The sequence below is a fragment of the Balaenoptera physalus genome (assembly GCF_965194825.1).
Source record: "Balaenoptera physalus genome assembly, chromosome: 9".
NCBI classification, from domain to species: Eukaryota; Metazoa; Chordata; class Mammalia; order Artiodactyla; family Balaenopteridae; genus Balaenoptera; species Balaenoptera physalus.
This window is the reverse complement of record NC_138888.1, coordinates 91,032,876-91,053,887: the sequence shown is the minus strand read 5'-3', so window position 1 is coordinate 91,053,887 and position 21,012 is coordinate 91,032,876. Positions and strand designations below refer to the sequence as shown.

General features: G+C 37.3%; 2 long non-coding RNA genes across 3 annotated transcripts in view; both read left to right on the top strand.

Moving 5' to 3' along the window:
- Positions 1-21,012, top strand: part of LOC309666689 — a 90,554-nt gene that overhangs the window by 59,821 nt on the left and 9,721 nt on the right. The gene's annotated exons all lie outside the window — the stretch shown is intronic.
- LOC309666655 lies at positions 110-17,603 on the top strand. Of its 2 annotated transcripts, XR_014267202.1 has the most exons (5): positions 110-2,578; positions 3,139-3,192; positions 4,618-4,685; positions 9,810-9,872; positions 11,169-17,603. It is a non-coding gene; the product is annotated as an uncharacterized lncRNA (long non-coding RNA). The 2 variants fall into 2 exon arrangements; XR_014267203.1 differs by having other exon boundaries at positions 110-3,192.

The following is a 21,012-nucleotide window of genomic DNA, read 5'->3' as shown; positions in this document are numbered from 1 at the left end:
GAAAAAAAGATTAGGGGCAGTGATATTAAAGGGTCTTGGTTCTGATGATAATTAAGGTATTAGTTATTATAGCTGAGAATGAAATGGGAGCAGTGTCATACAGACAGACTCTGGAGATAGTTTTGAGATGGTGGATCCTTTCAGGGTTTACATAGAGAATTTGAATATTCATGTGAAAGTTAATGCTATTCATTAAACAATTTTGTAAAAGCATTATAAAGTTGGTAAGAGGGAAGAGTTCTGTGTGATAAGCAGTTCACAGTGTGGGGCTTTTTCTAGACTAATTAAGTTGTTAGGACAGAACAAAATTATTTACGTAATAAAACTCCATGTGAAATTGATCTGTGGATTTTTAGAGCTGAGTAGGAAACAAATATAATGCAAATAAATGTGTGAAAATGAAGTGTCTTAAGACAGAATATTGTAAAATAAAAGATTTAAAAGAGTAACTTTAAAAATTTATAAGGTCATAATGTAAATTGGAACTTAGATTTTCCTGAGAATATATTTTTTTAAATGCTTAAAATGGAACCTATAAGGTTGATAGTTTGATTATCAGAGACTCTGCTAATGTATTTAAAAAATTGTTATGTTTAGGATATGAATTTGAGGAAATAACCAGAGATAACTGTCTATGTTTACAAACGAGTGTCTCAACTAATCATAGGTTCTTATGTTCAGTTCAGCACTTAAGAATTTGGGGACATTTTGATTTTAGCTAAACTCTATGTTAGTATATACACCTTTGTGAAGAATAAATCACACTTAGGTGTAAATAAAAGCAATTGGTTAATCAAGTGATATTGTCAATAATAGACAAGATTTTCTTTTTTTCAGAGTTTATTATTTGCCAAGTAAGTTTAAAAGTAAATTCCACTAATCTCTAAACTCTTATATAAAGTGACTTTTAATTTAGCCATTATTGCTTAATTTAAAGTGTAGGTAAACTTGTGTCAGTAAGTCTTAGGGCCCTTCTTTCCCTTTAAAATGATCATGTTCTGGAGTGTTTTATATTTGAAATAAAATTTAGGTTTCCATACTTTTATAAATGAAATAGAATTAGATAGTACTTTAGTTCTAGAAATCTTTTTTTTACAATAGAAGCATAGAAACCTTTTCCCTCTTTGAGTTAAATTCAGAAGTTTTCAAAATAGAGCTAAAAATATCTGAATCTGTTCCTTGTTTAGATTAGATTAGACAGACAGAATATGATGTTTTAATTTTAACTATATTAAGTTTCCTAACGCTCATTTTATGAAATAGTATGCATTACTTTGGGGTTATACGTCAGATCCTATAATTACCTAAGAAGAGGTTAAATATATGGTACTTAATATTCCATTAAACATTTTAAATGTTCAACAGGAATTCGTAAACTGGCTGGCTGCCATTATTTCCTAAGGTTGATGCCAAAACATAGCCAAAAACTAGCGAAAACATCTAATAAATAAAAGCACACCATCTTCGGAATACACTGGCGATGGGCTTTCATTGGTAAGTCTGCTGTTATTGTAGAAAACAACAAATTGTAATATTTATAGAGTCTCCGTTCAGAAGAATGATTTCTCCTTCATCATGTGATAATCTAACAGTTAAAAACTGAGCTCTATCTAACATCCGGGAAAGCGGTAGATTTGTCAGTCTAGCTTTTCTTGTCATCAACTCACTGAAGCAGAATCTGTGATACAGTGAAGCCGAGTTTCTGCCCATTAGGTGATGGCTTTTTTGAAGTTTATGATTTCCTGCTTCTTTTTCACCCCCTTGCTTCTTCCTTTGTATAAACTTCCCAATTTTATATCATATCACTGCTTGCTCTTCCCCAGTACATGGCAGTAGACATTCTTAAGGTAAAAAATATTACTGTTTGAAAACAATTCCTATTGTGTAGTCATAATACTCTAAGTCTATAAGCTTATAAGGCATTCTGAGTTCCTTGGCAGATAGGTGCTATATAAATCCAATAAGGATTATAGGCAAAAAAGGAAATGAAAGTATCGCTTTAAGTGCACTTGTTTTAAACACTGTTCCTTAGTACCATTATGCATTATTGATCCTAGAAACCTACAAATAGTCCATTTTTAAAAATTATTTTGGTTGGTGATACATTTTATTACTCAGCTTAGCAAAGGTTTCAGCAGAAAACACCATTTATCCTTTACAAGTTTCATTTGAAGAAAGTTAGAAAAATACTTAAAAATTTAAGTACTTGATAAATCCCTCAATTTAAAAAGCTATTAAAGTGTCCAATACGTTTCAATTTAAAGTGGCAAGAATTTAGGCTAATACAGCTATTTGACCCTGAATTGTAACTCGCCCCTTTCAATGTAACAGTTCAGTTTGCAACATTAATATATGTATCGTCAATTTTGCTGCCCCATGGGACTCAATGGTGACCCATGAGGCACATTTACACCTTATAACTGATAGATCTTTCTTATAAAATAAGGAGTCTTTGAAGCACATTTGATAACATTTTTTAAAGAAAAAAGAGCTACTTAAATTGATTCTACTGATAATAGACAAGATTTTCTTTTTCTTTTTTTTTCAGAGGTGGAGAAAGGATTGGTTGAAATAAATGGTAAATTCTTTTAAAATACCTTGATTGGCAGCAAATGTGGATTATGCTCATCTCAATATTTAATCGGAAATAAGTTACAGCTTTGGTTTCTGACTTTTTAATTAAAGTGGATGGGAAAAAAGCAGGTCCCAAATGAACTACGATTGTTTCCTTAGGGATTCCGTTTGACTCTGTCCCTTTTGGACTAAGGTTCCAAATACGAGGCTTACCTTCTTTAGGACATCAGAGGCTTTGCAGCTCTAGCTTGGGAATCTTTCCTATCATTTCTGCTGGTTTGCAAGTTAAAACCAGTTTGGCCTGTGCTTCCTTTCTGCTCCAAAATCCAGCCTTCAGGGAGCAGCACCCTGCAGTGAAGAGAGACATTTTTCAGATGAGATTCAAGTTTCACTTTTACACTTGCGCAAGGATCTTTCACAGTAAAGGAGAGGGAAGGAGGAAATTATATTTCTAGATCATATATGAAAAATACCTTGATGATGTATTTTTAAAATCTTTCAGTAATACTGCAGCACTGCACTAGAAAATAATTAGTTTAAGAAAATATATTCTGTATTGTCCAGGTGATCCTGTCTTTTAGGAGGAGAAAAACAGCTCCTTGAGGATGTTTTGTACAGGTATTTTTCCATCCCTAGTAATGTTTGATTAAAAATGCAGGCTGGTTTTATGTTTTGCTTTATCTTAAAACATTTTAGCAGCTCTAATTTTGTCATGGGTTAAAAAAATCTAGATTTAAGAACATTTAATATATGATTTATGTATTTTTGACAAGAAAAAGAATTCTTAGTATTTCAAAATTGGATGGGCTCTTAAATGTGTCAAGCCCAGTTTCCCATTCTACAAATGAAAACCTGATAATTGTGACATATTATTGTTATATAGCAACAACCAGGACTAGATCTCAGGGTTCCAGACTCCCTTTCTAGTTCTTTTTTTGCCACATGGTGGTATTGCTAATTACCTACCTTGAGACCTCTGAAATTCTCTTGTCTAATTTAAAAAAAGGCAATTGACGTGAATTTGTTTTATTGTTTTTGCTTTGTGCTCAAACATTCACTATATTTGTTTAAATTTCACTTTCAGTGCATTCAAAAAATTAGTTTCAGACCCCTGAATATGCTTACATAAAGCTCCTCTGAGTCCATAGTATGATAGGAAATATTTCGGAAATTTAATGGTGATATTTCTTTGGAAGAGAAAAAAACTCTGGGAAGCTGTGCTAGCCTGTGTAATTCTATCTTAAAAGATGAGTTAGCTCAGCTGGTGAGAACACCAAACAAATGAGACCAAGTTCACGGGCCGTGAAGTCGGTCAGTCACCAGGTGAGCAGTCAGCTTTGCACGCTCTGCTCGGCTCTCCCGGCTGGCACCCACTCCAGGTGCAGGCTACCACCCATCCTCTGAGGACCGAGACCAAACAGGGAATCCAAATCGACGGAAATCCATCATCACCCTGGAAAACCAGCGGACTGACGGGCCAAACCCCAGCAGCTCTGCTGCTGCTGTGCTAGTTCACTGTCTCTACATACACAGGACCAAACTCATGACAGTCCCTATGTCCTGTAGCATGCATGCCACAGATCACAAAAGGTTTCTCATCTTATGTGAATTCTGAGAAAAATCTATCATCGGTGCCTTTTAATGTGTCACGTGGGAAATTCATTAGGTTTGCTTGGCTACTGAAAATGAAAATGTGGTATAAGATTCAGGACCATGGTTACCATGTCACAAACCTGTATGTAAGTGTTTATAAAAACAGAAATGCAGTTTAGCTGACGTTTTCTGATGATAGGATTTATTGGTGGTTCCCATTTGGACTTGGTGAATGTAAGGATACATTTGCTTTTAAGGAAGCCAGAGCTTAAAATATAACCAACTATAATATTTTTTGTGAAAAGTAAATATTTGAGAATATGTTTTCCAGAACCTGAAGATGTTATCAAGATAGGCTTTTTTAAAGTGGAAGTTTACAGTTCTCCTGACCTCCCTTTCGCCCCCCCGCAGTCCTATTTGTACAACTTTGTGTTTTCTTCCCCTAAAGAGAACCACAATACATAACATTTCAAGGTGACGACTTGCACGCAGGAGAACTGGAAAGACCGAAACATCAGGTCAGTCAATTTACAAACGTTCCTTTCTGTGCGCAATGCAGATTCTCTGAGTTTGACGATACAGCTAGTTAAATGCCTTCAAGGAAGACTTTAATCTTTCAGTTAGACACATTCTGTAGTTATTCTTATAGATCATGGCAAACACATGGCTAGCAAACATTTAAAGGACATATTTTTAAATTAACTCATGTTTCTCGTAGATTATTTAAAAATACAGTGGGGACAAACACCATGAATAATCTTATCACTAATGAGAAGTGCCTTAATGTCGAGATAAAGTGCTTCCTGTTGGCATCACGTTGTACCTGCCTTTCCACTCACAATGTTGTGATCATCCCCTACTACCATTAAAAACTATTTTAATAGTTTAAAGTACGGCAGACAATCACATATTTTACACACATAGGATGTTTCTTGCTAATGTTCTCATAAGCATTGTTATACCTACCTGTGTTTCTACGTCTCCCATATTTTCCCCTTAAAGTAGATCCTTGAATGAGAATTACTGCAGCAGAGGGTAATCTTTTTCTTCTAAACTCTAAAAATATTTTTGATGTCTATTTAAGAATATTAAATGTAGAACAACATCGTTCACTATATGATTTTCTTAAACAAAGTACTGAATGGTCTGTGGACAGGATTTTGAACAGAAAGAAACTTTAAGTTGCTAATTAACTTGTCACTGTTTTTCATCCACAAATGTCTACTCTTTTTTAAAATACCAAAATTAGAAGATAGCTAAGTCCATAACCCAGTTGTAAGAGTGTGTATGTGTGTGTTGCAGGGTTGGGAGAGGCGGTATGGGGTGTGGAGGAACCTCTGGGAAACTAGTTACAAGTTAGCAAGCAGTTTTTAAGACAAACCTATGTTTTCCTGAATTCTACTCTCTTTTTAGATGATTTGTGTGTGTGTTCTTAGAATTAATTTACATTCATGCATGTGATTTAACTGTGCTAATCTTACTGTTAATCTGCTTTAATATTTCAGTGAAGTCCTATGAATCATTTATTCAGTTCACTCAATAGATATTTATTCAACGCTTTCTATATACCAGACACTGTTGTTGCATTGGATTAAAAAATGAGTTTCTGACATAAAATTACTTCTGATCCAGTTGAGAGGATAAACAATGATAATAGCTAACATTTTATTGAGTTCTTAGCATGAATCAGATACTAGGCAAAACCCTTCACGTGTAAGATCTTATTCTCATTGGAAGAGAAAATAGAGGTTTAGAGATGCTAGGTGACTTGCCCAAGGACAACCAGGTAGCAAGAATCAGATGTGGGATTTTTTTTTTTTTTTTTGGTCTGTTTCCAGGACCTGTGCTGTCAACCCCTGAGCTTCAGGAGCAATAAGATGTGAATGACTTTGTTATAGGGTAGAATGTGATAAAGCACTGCCAGAGATTCAAACTGTGTGATATGGGGTTCAAAGCAGGTAGAGAGCTTGTCTAATTGGAAGATTCAGAAAATCTTTCATGGAGGATTGGCTTTTAAGATGATTTTGAAGAAGGGCCGATAGAGACAGTGGGTAGAAGAGAAAACTCAGGACAGAGCATAAGCAAAGAGAATGGAGGCAATTAAAGACCAGGTGTGTTCTGGGAACAATAGCATTTGAAGCATGATGTTTATCAAGGAGAACAGTGGAGAGTGAGACTAGAAAGATAAATCTGTAGTTATGATCAATAGTTTCTATTTAATTCAGTGGACAGTGGGGGAGTTATTGGAGGTCTATGAGCAGGGGAGTGATACGCATAGATGTGGTTATCCCCTAGTGGGAGAGATCCACACCCCCTCCCCAAATAAGTTTGGATATCAAGCCTGATATCACACACACATCAAGGTTTATTACTCCCATATGGGATTTTCTGGGAGGGTAGAGCTTGGCTTTGTTTTTCATTGTGATTAGGGGGTGGGACCAGAGTGAGAGTTGGGGTATTTGTGGTTTTAACTACCCAGCAGGTGCCAAGGGATGAAGCTCATGGGCCTTCTTATGAGCTTGCCCCAATGTGGGACAGAAAGTGGAGGGGGGGTGGGTATGGGCTTAAAGCTGTCAGTACTCAGACATCACAGGTGAAATCAGACTCAATTATAATTCACCACTGATGTTTGAGGATGTGCTATGTCTCATTTAATTGATGTTGAACTTATTTAAGTAAGCTATTATAGCTCTCTGAGGCTTACAGCATGTGGCCATTAGTAAGGTGAAAGTTCCATTGAATGTCTCGTTCTAGAGTCTATGGTATGTGTTTTGAGAAGTGAAATGCATGCCTTGGTCACCATCAGTAATGTCTGGAACTCTGAAAGGGATAAGAAATGTCTTGAGGAGGCCTTTTATTTTGGCTCTAGTATGGGCAAACTTTACGTGGACCTTGATTTTTATCTTAGGTATCTACAGGGCAATCAACTCCTTGGATAAGGAGTTGTTGCCATTGGTCAGACTAAATGGACAGATAATTGGTAATGCCTCCAGATTCCGTAAAAACATGCACTTTGGACCAATTTTTGATCAAGCATTTTCCATCACTAAGATGACTGCACGAAGTTTGGCCAGTTGTGCTGACCCTTGAATCTCGTCCTTGATCTAGGCTGACTTGGTTAGGTGGTGGATAGCAGCAGCTTGCTAGAAGGCTCCATCACATGTTATGGTGACCTTATCACAGGTAAAGTAAAGTTCATCCTGAGTAATCACACACACACGCACATACACACACACACACTCTCCAGGTGGCCAGCAGATCTCATCCCTCTTTCCCCTTTGGTAACCATAGATTTGTTTTCTCTGTCTGTGAATCTGTTTCTGTTTTGTAAATAAGTTAATTTGCATCATTTTTTTAAGATTCCACATATAAGTGATATCATATGGTGTTTGTCTTTCTCTGACATATGGTGTTTGTCTTTCTCTTCACTTAGTATGATAATCTCCAGGTCCATCCATGTTGCTGCAAACAGCATTATTTCATTCTTTTTAATGGCTCAGTGATATGCCACTGTATATACGTACCACGTCTTCATTATCCATTCATCTGTCGATGGACATTTAGGTTGCTTCCATATCTTCTTGGCTATTGTAAATAGTGCTGCTATGAACATTTGGATGCATGTATCCTTTCGAATGAGAGTTTTCTCTTGATATATGCCCAGGAGCAGGATTGCAGGATCATATAGTAACTTTATTTTTAGTTTTTTAAGGAACCTCCATACTTTTCTCCCTAGTGGCTGCACCAATTTACATTCCCACCAACAGTGCAGGAGGGTTCCCTGTTCTCCACACCCTCTCCAGCATTTATTATTTGTAGACTTTTTGATGACAGTCATTCTAACCGGTGTGAGGGGATACCTCATTTTGGTTTTGACTTGCATTTCTGTAATAATTAGCAATATTGAGCATCTTTTCATGTGCCTCTTGGCCATCTGTATGTTTTCTTCGGAGAGATATCTATTTGGTCTTCTGCCCATTTTTCAGTTGGGTTGTTTGTTGTTTTGATATTGAGCTGTTTGCATATTTTGGAAATTAATCCCTTGTCAGTCACATTGTTTGCAAATATTTTCTCCCATTCTGTGGGCTGTTTTGTTTATGGTTTCCTTTGCTGTGCAAAAACTTTTAAGCTTAATTAGGTCCCATTTGTTTATTTTTGTTTTTGTTTCCATTACTTTACAAGATGGATCCAAAAATATGTTGCTGCAATTTATGTCTAAGAATGTCCTGCCTATTTTTTCCTCTAGAAGTTTTATAGAATCCAGTCTTACATTTAGGTCTATAATCCATTTTGAGTTTACTGTGAATACAGTGTTAGACAATGTTCTAATTTCATTCTGTTACATGCAGCTGTCCAGTTTTCCCAGCACCACTTATTGAAGAGACTATCTTTTATCCGTTGTGTATTTTTGCTTCCTTTGTCATAGATTGACCATGAGTGCATGGGTTTATTTCTGGGCTTTCTATCCTGTTCCATTGATCTAGGTGTTTATTTTTGTACCAGTACCATACTGTTTTAATGACTGTAGTTTTGTAGTATTGTCTGCAGTCAGGGAGCATGATTCCTCCATCTCCGTTCTTCTTTCTCAAGATGGTTTGGCTATTCAGGGTCTTTTGTGTTTCCATACAAACTAAAAATTTTTTGTTCCAGTTCTGTGAAAAATGCCATTGATAATTTGATAGGGATTGCATTGAATCTGTAGATTGCCTTAGGTAGTATGGTCATTTTAACAATATTGATTCTTCCAATCCAAGATCACAGTACAACTTTCCATCTGCTTGTGTCATCATCAGTGTCTTTTATCAGTGTCCTATAATTTTCAGACTACAGGTTTTTTGCCTCCTTAGGTAGGTTTATTCCTACCTAAGGAGGCAAATGTTTTGGGATCCCCAGCTATAATTGTTTAAATGTATTGGGATCCCCAGCTATAATTGTAACTTGGGCACCAGTACTGATTAAGGCCTTTAAGGCCAATGGGTGCATCTTAGCTGATGTTAAAATTAATTTAGAACCAGTGTTGTAGAGGCACAAAAGCCAATCAGTGCTCTGTTGGATAAATTATTTTAGTATATTCTGGATTCACAATTGAATCAAATTGGGTCAAATTGCTGAACTCTGTTTCATTTCTGATTCCTCCCCCTATAGCAAAGTCCCCCATACCTTTACTTGGTGGTTACTGGATATACTTTGGAGGGTTCTACTTTACTCTGCTCATATTTATAAGTTTCCTCCTACAGAGAGTCCCAACTCAGTACTGTCAGGGTTAGGGGCCTCTCCATCATGATTACTGCTTTACTGGGTTGAGAGACACTGGTCTTAAGTCAGTTTTGAAATAACTCTTTGGCATGTTGATAAATCTCTGCACTCAATAGAACCCATAGTCTTTGTTGGTCCATTCTGCAGTTATCCAACAGAGTAATGGCATCCTTGGCACTTAAAAAAATTTTTTTTAAGTATAGTTGACATGCAATATTGTATTAGTTTCAGGTATACAACATAGTGGTTTGACATTTATATACATGACACACTTCTTATTGGTTTGCCCAGATGTGAGGCAACAAATGAAGAGGGAAGAGGGGGGCTTGAAAGTATCAGAGAACAAACATCAAAAATGGAGTCAGACTCTTATTGTTTTGCTCCAGGAAGACTTGTCTGGCAGTGATGTAGGGAGAGACAGGAGATACGTGGCTGTTTCAATAGTTAAGGTAAGATAGTACTTTATATTGGTTTTTATCTCACAAATCAAAAAGAAAAAGTTTCCCTGATCAAGTCTAAAGATGGTGCCACTATTTAGTGTGTCAGTTCTTAGGGCCAGCTGGTTTTGACCTTTGAATGAATGAATGAATGGAGGAGACGGGCTCTCTCTAACAGCCAGGGTACTTCATACTCTGTCCTTTCTTCATCTTTTCTATCCTTCGATTTGTGTTCTAATGAGAAATGAATTCACCAGAGAGACTGCTTGAGCAAATCTGCAATTTTAATAATTTAATACTGGCTAATCAAGTTAAGTGTTGGGTGGTATTATGTTCTAATAGTCCTGAGAGTAAGTTGGTCACATACAGGTAGGGAGTTTTAAATTAGCTTTTTACTGTTAACTGCAGAGACATTTTGTATTACTTAAGAAAGTGCTTTGGCACCAAGTGCTATATTAACATTAAATTATTTTGTCCTCTTAATGGGAGAGTGTAGTAGGGACTATTTCATAGATGAGGAAACCGAGGCACTTTGGAAGTTAAATAACCTGCCCATTGTTCACATAGCTAGTAAGTGGTAGAGCTAAGATTTGGAAGCCAGGATCCTAGAATTTGAATCTGGCTCCAGAGTCCACTTCTTAACCACTGTGCTATATTGCTTCTCTTCTCACACGTACCATGATAACCACAATACTCTACATTCTTAGGAAAATTCAGACTATATATAACAGGTCTCTCTTTAACAAGTATGGTATTTGGGGTTATGGATAAGTCACCAAATAATTTAATTTCAGTTTCAAAGTCCTTAGGTTTTCATTTTTTGACGTTAAAGTATAAACACAAAATCACTACATTTCAATGGTATTTAATGTATGTGAAGAAATGGTAAATATAAGGCCCCGAATAAGATATTGTATATGGAAGAGAGCAATGTGAGAATTCCATTTGCAAATCTGAAATGGAAAAAAAAAAATCACAATAGCTTAAAAAAACAGCACTTTCTTTAAGACAAATAGTATCACTATTTTACTTTCAATATCTAGATGGGTTCATAGACTTCCTTTGTGGCTTTAAATCAGTTGTATGCGACCGGCTGCATCCATTCTGGGGAAATGTTTTCCACAAAGTGAAACTTAGTTTTGAAAATCAGTATAATAAGACCAATGTAGAGAAATCAGACAGTTCAAGCCTTCTCTTCAATGTTTGGACCTTAATTATCTGATCTGAGGTCTGTGTTTATCATTTGAATCAGAGTGGTTGTGAAATTTTCCCTGTTAGAGTGTAGAATAATTTATCGTGTCTTTTCAGCTTAATCTTGGCTGGACAGTTGCCCTCTGGGTGGAGAAACTGAGAACAAGTGCTCCTGCCCTTCTTGTGTATCTTCCAGGGTGTTAATCCCACTGTTCTCAGCAAGGCCCAGCTTCAGGGATTCCTCTGCGGTCTATATAAACCCTCCCTGACGTGTGCTGCGATAAGGAGATTTTTCAAGCCATCTGCATCTTCGTGTACAAACCAGCTTATTTTAACTGACTCTGTTGGTGGCATCAGCAAAATAACCTCTCCATGCAAAGAAACAACTTTTTCAATTAAATTGACATTTAGGATAAATACAAAATGCATTTTTAGGTTGCCTCTTCTTCCCCTACACTTGACTGTTTTGCTTGTGCAGGTTGCCACAGTGTTAGCCAGATGATCTTTAATAAAAGATACAGCAACATAAATAAAAAGCAAAGAACCATTAAATCAGATTTTTCCATATGTCTCATCTATCCCTTGGAGGGAGGTAAGTTGCTTTTTCCTTGGGAAGGCCTCACTCAATCCTATGACTTTGTGTTAGGAAAAAATGGCATTTAATTAAACATAGTCAGCAATGTTGACGCTTAGGATGTTTGACAATTTGTTACTATCCTTTGTTTTGCTTGAGAAACTCAATATGCAGCCAACATTTTGCCAAGAGAACTGAGTGCAGAGAGTTGATGGTACTAGACTGGATGGAATTAGTTTGGGCCCATCTTCAAATTGAATCGAGTTCCAAGCTGGGTTGAGGCTTAACTCAAGAGGACTTTCCTACTGGCAATGCCTTCTTGGAGGCCCTGACCGGCTCCAAAGGCTCTGGCGGTACCATAGTCTGCAGTGTAGATCGAGTGCATTAATTTGGATTAGGCTTAGTTGTGAATGGCAGAAAACTCAGTAGAAGTAAATTTACTTCTTTCTCTTACAAGTTCATAGATTTGAAGTCCAGAGGTGATATGGCAGCCCTGCTCCATGAAATCCTCAGGAACTCAGGATGCTCCTAGCCCACTGGTCTGTCCCTGGTAGGCAGCCCTGATCCTTTTGGTCTAAGTTGGCTTGAGTCTGGGATCCCTTTAGGATGAGCCCTTGGGAGTCTTCCTTCATCCAGCAGCTAGTGGACCAGTCTTGAGAAAACAGCACATTTGCCAGGATGTTTTTTCACTTGTTTTTGTTTTGTCAGCAGAGAGGATAAGGTCAGCCTCTCTCTATTTGTAATTTTGTTTCTGACTGTTACCCCTGTACTTTGCTTATTGAAAAGCAGCATTTGTATTAATTGCAAATGTGGTGAAAGCTCTAAGGTTTTTTTTTTTTTTTTTTGGAGGCGTATATGACGTTTCTTTTTCCCCCTGTAGCTAAAGTGAATCATCTAACTGTGGTTCAAATTAGTGAGGTTTCCAGTTCAGGAAATATTTATTCAACACTTCCTAAGGGTCAAGGACTATGCTAGAGGATATGGGAATAAAAGATGAACAAGACAGGATTGATGCATTCTCGTAGTGGAAATGAGGCAAGCATACAGATAACTCGAATACAAAGCAAAATGTGAATATAAAAGCTACACAGTGTTGTGCAAAACCAAAGGAGAGGTAACTTTTACTGGATGACTCAGAGAGGGCTTCACGGAGTCAACATCATTAGATCTGGGCTTTGGAGGACTAGAGGCAACTGTTGGTCGCCATTCCCATCCTCCTCCTGGATAGTACAGCCCATCTCCCGTTTTAGAGGCTGAAAGCACTAGATGCTTATATTTCTTGCCTTCTTTGAAGCTAGAGAATGAGCATGGATGAGTCCTTTTAATTAGCACCTTAGCAGAGTTTTGCTAAGTGCATGCTGGAAAAGCTTTTCCTTCCCTTAAAAAAAGGTATATGAGAGGAACTCCTTTCTTCCTCTCTGTTGACATAGGAAGGAATGCCTGGAGCAGTGGCAACTATCTTGTGACTATAAGGAAACAAACCTCAAGACAATGGGCAACATGCTAAAGACAGCAAAGTAGAATGAAAGAAAGCACATGGCTCTTTCTATCTCAGAACTTCTTGCTATGTAAGATAATCAATGTCTGTATTGTTTAAAGCAGTTAGTTGAGTATTCTGCTACAGGAAGCTATAAGCATCTTAACTGAGAGAGTGGGATTTTCCCAGTCAGTTTGGGGTTATGGTAGGTGGTGGGGTAGGATGAAGTGGTGTTGGAGAGAGAATATTCCAGTCAACAGAAACAGTGTGAACAAAAGTGTGGAAAGGAAAAACCCAGGTTATATTAGGGAAATAGCAAGTGGTTTGTTTGGAGCCAAGAGAAGAGAGGATGGCGAGTAATGGGAGGTAACTGGTAAGATAGTTTAGGACAAGAGCATGGAAGGCTTTGTAGGCATATTTAAGAGTTTAGAACTTATTCAAAAGAAACAGTGAGCAGTTGAAGGTTTTTGCGTAGGGAGAACTGTAATCAAAACTATGCTTTTTTTGAAGAATATCACACACACACACACACACACACACGCACACATACTTTCTCATGGTTACACTTTTTTCCTTTTGAATTTTCTGTGTCCTGTCATCAAGAACATATCACTTACAAAGACAAAAAGAGGGACAGATTTTTATGCATTTTATACCACTACTGGTTAACTTTGTGCAACTCTTTAACAATTTTAATTGCATAAGGTAGTTTCCCTTTAACTAACTGACTCTCATTTAAGCATCTTTAAAATGAAAAGATGTGATTTTTATGGACATTTGCAGATGAGAAAAACACTTATCAGAGATGCTCATTCTATTTTAATGTGCAATTATTTTGTAGTTTTACCAGGAGTTGAAGCAATTTAATCAACATCAGTTCCTTTACCCTCATACCACTACTTACCCTTTAGGTTTTTTCCTGAAATGAATTTTTTTTTTAAAGGACTGAAGATGATGCATTATAATATTTAAACAAGTACAAAATATGTAATTGGCTTATGTAAGTGAACCAAATAAATCTGACTTCATGATTTGGCAGTAAAATGTTATATCATAGCTCTAAATTATTATTTAGATAATATGTTCTTCAGGAAACAAGCATATTATTCATTAGGAGTTTCAGTTTATTTCAGAAAGTGAAGGCAGATTATGTCAGAGTAAACAGAGCGATTACTCTTCCTTAGTAAAAACTGAGCAAACCTCAACTTGGCTTTGGACTTCTAGAAGGACAATAGCAATCCAGTAGACATTACTCTTGTTCTGAACAAAGCTTTTTAGAATTTTGCCAGATGATTTAAAGCATAATTCTGTTTTCATAAATTCTGAAAATACCGCATATAAGGCACAAAGTATTTGATAAATGAGGGCAAAATAATAAACTTGGCCCACTAAAAATTATTATATCAGACAAAAATAGCTGTTGCTGTTTGGTTTGTCATCAAGAATTATTCTCTTATTTTGGAACATAATTTGTTTGTTACACATTGTTTGGGACCATTGTAACGAACCTCCAACTGTATGGGAGAATTTCTAGAAAAAAAATTAAAGTCGTGCTAGAAGTCTGTTATACTAGCATGAGTTGATTTAAAAAATATTTTAAATGTTTAAAATTTAGAATTAAAAAAAACATTGTTGACTTAACTTTAATAATTAGTTCTGAAAATTAAAAAACCCATCTCTCCTTTATAAGAAAGATGCGTAGCTGTGTTTCAGATCAATGCTTCTCAAACTGTAGTGTGCACGTGAATCATCTAGAGGGCAGTTGTCTGGGGTGCAGCCTGAGATTCTGCATCACTAACAACCTCAATGCCCATGCTTCTGGTCCACTGACTACATTTTGAATAACTTGGTTTTAGAGGAACAGAAAAAAGAATTGCTCCCGTTACCAACCTCCTGTTACCAAACCAGAAAAATGTATTCTGCAAATTATCTGATAGATCAATTTAATCACATGTAAACTGGTCATGAAATGCTGTGATCAGGAAAGGCCATCATTCAATACTCAGCTATTTGCAACTGCAAAAATGCATGAAATTTTAACTTAGTTACATTTTCTAAAACGTTTTTCTTTTGTGCCCTTAATCACTCTATAGCCCTGATGTTCTTCCACAATGGGTTTAAACTAGTCTAGGCTGCAGACTCCAAACATCAAATACAAGCTCATATTTTGGATCTGTGTGTGGAAGGAAACTTGGAATTCGTCTTTTCCAAGTCTTTGAACATATTTAAGTGCAGTCATTTTCATTAAATACTCTTAGCAAGTAATTAATGCTCTGTTTGGAGCTACACGTGAGCTCCTGTCTTTCAAATGCTGGATTTGTGTTTGATACCATTTTGCAGACATTCAGGCTAGTTACTGGTCTTTCATAAACACTCATGAAGTGAGAAAGGAAGGAATTTAGGCAGAACTAATCCCGTAGCTAATAACAGACGAGATATAATTATATAGAGGTTGTTTTTTTTTTTTTTTAAATATTGAACTCTGGGCATTTAACAGAAAGCTATTTCTGCAAAGCTGATTTTTTCCCCACCCCTTGACTAAAATCATCTTGCACAAGTAAAGGTGAAGGGAAGTAAATATTTATCTCACTGGTTAGGCGCAGCCAGGCGTGGGTGCAGGGCATGCTGTGTAGGACTCCTTCCCCTGCACAGAACTAACCCCTCCAGGCAGCTCCTGAGGACAGGGAGCCAGATGCAAATTAGTTTTTTTTTTTTTTTTTGAAAACTGGCAGTTTTCTCTGCCTTACCTGTGGATGTCAGCAAACTAGTCATTAAATATATTTCTGTCAAAGTTCATTTGTCATGTTTCGTGTTTTTTAAAGATCAAGTCTGAGGTCGGCGATGAGCACCACGAATCTTAACTGGAAGTGATACCTAAATTATAAGCTACAAGAATGCCAGACTCTGGTAAGTCAGTTACCGGCCTAAAGATATTTTCCTTTCACTTGAAATTCTCAAATTGTTATTGTTTCCTCACTAGCATGTAGATCTCAGTTTCTATAGTAGGAAAAATTCCCTCATTAAAAATGAGAAGTAATAAGAAATAAATATCCAAGAAAGAAAGAACGGAAATGCCATTATACAATAAGCCAAGAGACATTATGACCGAAGATGTATGGTATCTGATACACAATTGCCTGCTCATTAAATGCCAGAACATTTAGTAATACTTTAGTGTACAGCATTTAAAAACAAATTTTACATTAATCTAAAGTGGGGGGAAAAACGGGATACAGACCCAAAAAAATTCTGTGTAATTGATATGATCACTATAAACAAAAATGCATAGAAAAATATCTAAAATGCCGTCACTGATTATCTTTGATTGATGGGCTCATGGGTATCACTTGCTTTTCTTTTTTTATTGACGTACGGTAAGACCCCTAATACAAACCTTCAAGTTTCGAGCTTTCAAAGATGCGAATGTGCATTCGCATGTCCAATCACGTAAGTTCGCTCCCGTGTCTGGCGTGCATTGTCACGTGCGTGCATCCTCTACAAGTGGCTGTGCTTTTGTGTACTTTACTGTACAGTACTGTATAGAGTACGGCAGTACAGTATCTTTATTTCAAGCCCAGGATGTCCAAAAGCAAGCGTCAAAGCAGCAGTGATGTAGCTGGTACTGCAAAGTTAGTACCAGCTTACAAACAAATTGGACTTACGAACATACTCTTGGAACGGAACTTGTTCCTGTTACAGTTGATTTACAATGTTGTGTTAGTTTCTGGAATACAGCAAAGTGATTCAGTCATCTATTTGTCTATCTATTCTTTTTCAGATCCTTTTCCATTATAGGTTATTACAAGGTATTGAGTATAGTTCCCTGTGCTCTGCAGTAGGACCTTGTTGTTTATTTTGTTTATAGTAGTGTCCTTTGGTAACCATAAGTTTGTTTTCTAGTGCACAGCATTTTTAACCCCAGCTACCACCCTTCTTCCTCCCCACATCAAAGTGATTTAACCTAAGCTGAGCATTCAGTGAGTATCTACTCTGTAGCAGGCATTACCCAAAACAGCATCTCACCCACGCTAACCTTCCATCGTGGCCTCTGCTCTGGAACAGAGCCCCGACCCCTTACTAGTCTATGGCTTTGTATCAGGGGAAGTCCCAAGCAAGCTTTTGGTAACCAGTGCTATACAGACATGAACAGATGGTGTCAGCCAGAGAACCTCATCTCCAACATCCATTAAGATTCTCTCTTAGGGGCTTCCCTGGTGGCGCAGTGGTTGAGAATCTGCCTGCCAATGCAGGGGACACAGGTTCGAGCCCTGGTCTGGGAAGATCCCATATGCCGCGGAGCAACTAGGCCCGTGAGCCACAACTACTGAGCCTGCGTGTCTGGAGCCTGTGCTCCGCAACAAGAGAGGCTGCGATAATGAGAGGCCCGTGCACCGCAATGAAGAGTGGCCCCCACTTGCCACAACTGGAGAAAGCCCTCGCACAGAAATGAAGACCCAACACAGCCATAAATAAATAAAAAATTGAAAAAAAAAAAAAAAAAGATGCTCTCCTGGTCCCGACTAGGCTTCATAACAAGTATTCTCAGCCTGCCAGAGGGGGAATGGAACCTAGCCAAGTGCTCCATTACACCTGCACAGCCGGCTAAGATGAAGAACTGTGGGGGAACATTTTGATTGGTTAAAAATACTTCCCTTTATAAAATTGCCTCAGGATAAAAGTACAAAACTTAAACCATTAATTAATAGGCATAAAACAACAGTGATAATTAAGATAGCATCAAAACCTCCTAGAGGAAGCCAGAGTAAACAAAAGGCAATTAGAGATGCTACTGAAATTGTATGTTTCGTCACAAGTTTTCACTTCTTTTATTAAGAAGATATGGGGGTTTGCCCTAGATTTAATTTTACATCAATTTATCTTTCAGTGTTTATAGTGTTGGTCAAAAGATCAAGATTGTATTGAGGATGATACCGACCTATTCTCTGTCCACTGATTTTCTGAGCTTTTAATACCACCGATAACAGCCCATATTACGGTTCCTACCCAGGCAATCCTAAAGCATTTAGAGGTGCAATCCAAGAGGTGCTGTGTAAAACCAAAGTGATGGCTTGGGACCATTATTAGCCTGATTTTGAGAAGGAGTAATAGACTCCAAAGGTTTAAGAATCATGCTCTCGGGCTTCCCTGGTGGCGTAGTGGTTGAGTATCTGCCTGCCAATGCAGGGGACACGGGTTCGAGCCCTGGTCTGGGAGGATCCCACATGCCGCGGAGCAACTAGGCCCGTGAGCCACAACTACTGAGCCTGCGCGTCTGGAGCCTGTGCTCCGCAACGAGAGAGGCCGCGACAGTGAGAGGCCCGCGCACCATGACGAAGAGTGGCCCCCGCTTGCCGCAACTAGAGAGAGCCCTCGCACAGAAACGAAGACCCAACACAGCCAAAAATAAATAAATAAATAAATAAAAGAATCATGCTGTCATGGCAGGAGCGGGCAAGAGAACCTTCACTGATTTGATACCAGAACTGCAACAGGCTTCAGACACTGGAGCTCCTCCAGGAAAGACGTTTCTTTCTGCTTTTCTGAGCAGATCTGATTTAGCCACATTTTGGTGTAGAATGCTATCTGTTAAAGAAGTTCCAAATAACACTAGGAGAATCTGCTTGACGGTGCATTCTGTGCACGTGAGTGTGTTTCCACCCCTAACTCTCCTGCTCTGAACCACCAGGCAGCGCTGGTGCAGTGACATTTCCTGCCTGTATAGTTCCCTCTTGTGCTTCCAGGCTTTATCAACACTTCTCTTTATCTTGGATTACTTCTCCGGAGTCACTTAAAAAGAACTGGAAAGTTATAGGACTATTTTAACATTAACAAAGTGGTATTTTCTCAGGAAAGCAAACAAGAGCGAATCTTTTCATTTTCTTTGGCTGTCAGTTACGAGATGAGGTGGAATGGAGTAACAAAAATTAGCTTAATGGAAAAACAATGTCTGTATCTTTTAGAGCAGCTTTGCAGTTAGAAGATACCAAGTACAAGTTTTAGTGTGTTTATATATATACACATACATCTATTTATTGCAAACAAATAAGATGCCGACACACAAGGAACAGGAGACTTAATACATTTGCGAACTCCTCTATATCCTTGATATATCACTACTGTTAATTTATATTAAAGGAGGAAAACATCTGGCAGGCCGGATAATATTTCTGAAGACTAGTTTTAAGTAGAGTGAAATTTTATATGGTGTATTTTTCTTTATGTTCCAGTGTTTTTGCAAAATTGTAAAATAATACAAATTAAATGAAGTTTTTTTTTTCTAGGAAAAATAATTGTGCATTTTTCTGTTACTACTTAGCATTGGGAAAATTGTACCTCCTGGGGATAAAGTGTTAATAACAATGGTAAATGTCTACATTTAGTAAAAGGGGTTCATTTACATTGCACAAAAATCCTTATTTGGATGAAGCTTTTACATAGGGTAGTTGTTTCTGAATAATTGGTTTCTTCCCTGCTGTTTAAGTAGCTCTTCATTGGACCCTCCTAACACTTTCAAAAGTGAGTTGAACTCACTGTGACACTTACTGTTTAAAATATGCATATTTCAAAAAAACAAAACTGAGCTAGCCTGTTCTACGAGGCTCAAACATTTAATAATATATTTTTGGAAAAAATTGTTTTTTCCTAGTTGAAAGCCATAGCAATTTATACTACATACACGTTTTAAAAATTATTTTCTAACTCTGTTCAATAAACAAATGTACATCTTCAAGAAATCAGTACTAAAAAATAACCATTGTATATCATTTTCCCCAATATTTAGAATATATTTGTTTCCCTTTTTCTAAAAGTTAATCTAATTTATATTTCCTTTTAAAATAATTGTTTTGGAAAATTGCCGAAATTGAAATATTTGTTCAGATAAAATGTGTACTAGGTGAGTACATGAAGTCAGTGGGTAGCTTATTTATATTACTTAATTCCACACCGATTATTCATAATACTTATGCATCTAATGTCATTTTCCTGGACCATCATAACATTTTCCTGTGTGGAAGAGGTGAAAAAATATTTATTACAATTCCAAAGATGAAAGAAACTTCCGAATAATGCATGGTTACATTTTTTTTCCTGGCAGTGGCAAATGAATATTGGCTTAACTGTTTTACTTGAAGCTTTCATGAATAGCATGAGAAATATTTGATCGTCTCTAAAGAAAATGCATCTTCTTATCAAACCCACATAATTAAAGCAGGAGACCCAGTGTTTCCGTATCTCCCACCTACTAGCTCCAGGGACAGACCAGGGACAGATTCTCCTACGTTTACTGTCATTTAGATGACAAAGGGCATGCATTTCAGTGTGAATTTTGGAAAGGGAGAAGAGCTCAGAAATTGTGTGCTGACTTCAACTACTGCAGCGTTCCATTTGTATTGTGAGTATTGCAGAATCTTGGATCATGTGAACAGGGAACCATATTTGGAGAAGCAGTCACAAAGTGCGATGAAGAACTTGGACTATGGCATCAGAGAGGGCTAGGTTCAAATCCTGGTCTCTCTCGCTTCCTGCTGAACATAAGCAAGTGGCTTTTGTGAGCCCTGATTTTCTCGTTTATAAAGTAGGTCTTACAGTGGTATTTACCTCAAAGTGTCAACACAGTCAAATGAAATAGTTCATGTAAAATGCTTGGCACACAAAAGTAGACAATAAATGGTATATGTTGTTGTATCAGTTTCCTCCCCCGCCAACCTGATATGCTCAATGATGACTTAGATCATACACTTACATTTCATCTAATTAGAAAATTATGCAGTTTTCTTCAGTTGTGATAATTGAAAAATTTAAGAGTACTAATACCTTTATGTAATACATTTATTACATCATATAATCATAGTTTACTTGTGCTCAGTTTAACTGATTCCTATGTAGTACGATAAAGAGGGTAGAACTAT